Source organism: Procambarus clarkii, chromosome 40 (genome assembly GCF_040958095.1).
Source record: "Procambarus clarkii isolate CNS0578487 chromosome 40, FALCON_Pclarkii_2.0, whole genome shotgun sequence".
Classification (NCBI taxonomy): domain Eukaryota; kingdom Metazoa; phylum Arthropoda; class Malacostraca; order Decapoda; family Cambaridae; genus Procambarus; species Procambarus clarkii.
This window is the reverse complement of record NC_091189.1, coordinates 42029435-42031934: the sequence shown is the minus strand read 5'-3', so window position 1 is coordinate 42031934 and position 2500 is coordinate 42029435.

Here is a 2500-nt window from a genome sequence, read left to right as displayed (position 1 = left end):
AGGTGTACAGATTCCTGAGCCTATCGGGCTCTATCATATTTACACTTGAAACTCTGTATGGAGTCAGCCTCCACCACATCACTTCCTAATGCATTCCATTTGTCAACCACTCTGACACTAAAAAAGTTCTTTCTAATATCTCTGTGGCTCATTTGGGCACTCAGTTTCCACCTGTGTTCCCTTGTGCGTGTTCCCCTTGTGTTAAATAGACTGTCTTTATCTACCCTATCAATTCCCTTCAGGATCTTGAATGTGGTGATCATGTCCCCCCTAACTCTTCTGTCTTCCAGCGAAGTGAGGTTTAATTCCCGTAGTCTCTCCTCGTAGCTCATACCTCTCAGCTCGGGTACTAGTCTGGTGGCAAACCTTTGAACCATTTCAAGTTTAGTCTTATCCTTGACTAGATATGGACTCCATGCTGGGGCTGCATACTCCAGGATTGGCCTAAAATATGTGGTATACAAAGTTCTGAATGATTCTTTACACAAGTTTCTGAATGCCGTTCGTATGTTGGCCAGCCTGGCATATGCCGCTGATGTTATCCGCTTGATATGTGCTGCAGGAGACAGGTCTGGCGTGATATCAACCCCCAAGTCTTTTTCCTTCTCTGACTCCTGAAGAATTTCCTCTCCCAGATGATACCTTGTATCTGGCCTCCTGCTCCCTACACCCATCTTCATTACATTACATTTGGTTGGGTTAAACTCTAACAACCATTTGTTCGACCATTCCTTCAGCTTGTCTAGGTCTTCTTGAAACCTCAAACAGTCCTCTTCTGTTTTAATCCTTCTCATAATTTTAGCATCGTCCGCAAACATTGAGAGAAATGAATCGATACCCTCCGGGAGATCATTTACATATATCAGAAACAAGATAGGACCGAGTACAGAGCCCTGTAGGACTCCACTGGTGACTTCACGCCAATCGGAGGTCTCACCCCTCACCGTAACTCTCTGCTTCCTATTGCTTAGATACTCCCTTATCCACTGGAGCACCTTACTGTGGGAAAAACCTGCTGTGATTGATATAAGAGGAGACTACCAGGGACTTGTACTGAACTAAATTAAAAATTTACTGTCTGCAAATTAATTCAATTAAAATCTCTAGCTAGGGTTGTAAATCCTAGCTCCTCTTTTCCTAATGACAGATTGTGGGCTGTAAGGGACAGGTGGGGTGAATGACTTAGTTGATAGAAGTTCCAATCCACCTGTAGACAGGGATCTCACATCAGCTTGTATTTTATTCAAGGATAAGATTTAATAAATTCAGTTATATGACTGAATACTGGCTCTGTTTAAATCAGGGATTTAAACATACATAGTCTAACCTAGCACCATAACTTACAGCCAATAGATTCTTATACTATAAACAACAAATTAAATTGTAAAAGTATAATAAATGACCTTAAATGTAGTCTAAATACTGTTAAGTAAGTACTAGAAATTATATTCAATTAAATGAACTTATATGATAACTTAAAAATAACTAAGCAAGCAATTGATAACTTAATTTATATATTCAAATATATATGCAGACATATTCAATTTATATGATACAGTTAGCTTGAGTGAATCTCTTCCAACACTATGGACACTTGTGAGGTTCTTACTTATTGAGGCTGAATTCTTTCTGACACAATGGACACTCATGAGGTTCAGTGCTTGGATAAGATTCACAGCTACACTACAATTTTAATAAACTTACTGATATGTGAGGCTTAGCCTCGCTTTTTAACCAACAGACAGATTTATAGGATATTAAAGCTACACAAGCATACAATTGGCCAATCATATACCAAATAACCTTCAATATACTTCTCTGCCAGTCGGGGTGCCTGTCTGACAAGGTAGCCAGACTGATTAACTCTCTCTTGTTGAGTTTAGGCACGATATTTTGCTACAGCGTTGCTGTATGATGATCTGGTAGCGTTGCTACGTGATTATCCTGCAGTTGCAGAAGAATGATTGGAAATAAAGAATAGGAATGAAGGTGGTGGGAACCGCGTCACCGTGATCTCCACTATACACTCTTAGTTTATATAAATGTTCTAGGATTTTCCTTGTAGATATTGTCCAGGTACTCCCCCAGTTCTAGAGAGTATTCACTGGCGATAAAAATGTTAAATAAGGTGTCCTTGAGCTGGTAATGTTCGCTAAGGATCAGTCACTTGTTCACTCAGTTGTAAACAAACGCGAAGTGCCGCGGGCTGTTGGTGGGCGCTTCACTCCCCCCCATCGCCCTGCCATGCTCTCTGTGCACGGTAGCCTTCAATGAATATTGATTGATTATTTTTACAGTCTAGACTTATGATTAAGATAAGATGTGATTATAATATAATTAGATATAAGATTTAAAGATTATAAGTAGTATTTGAAAGTACCACTGATTCTTATTAAGGATTCGATATTATCCCTACCGGATGTTGAATAAATGTTCCAATAGTTTTTTAATTAACAAATCCTTCTAGAAGCTTCTGGATCCTTGAGAGATCATGTACAAA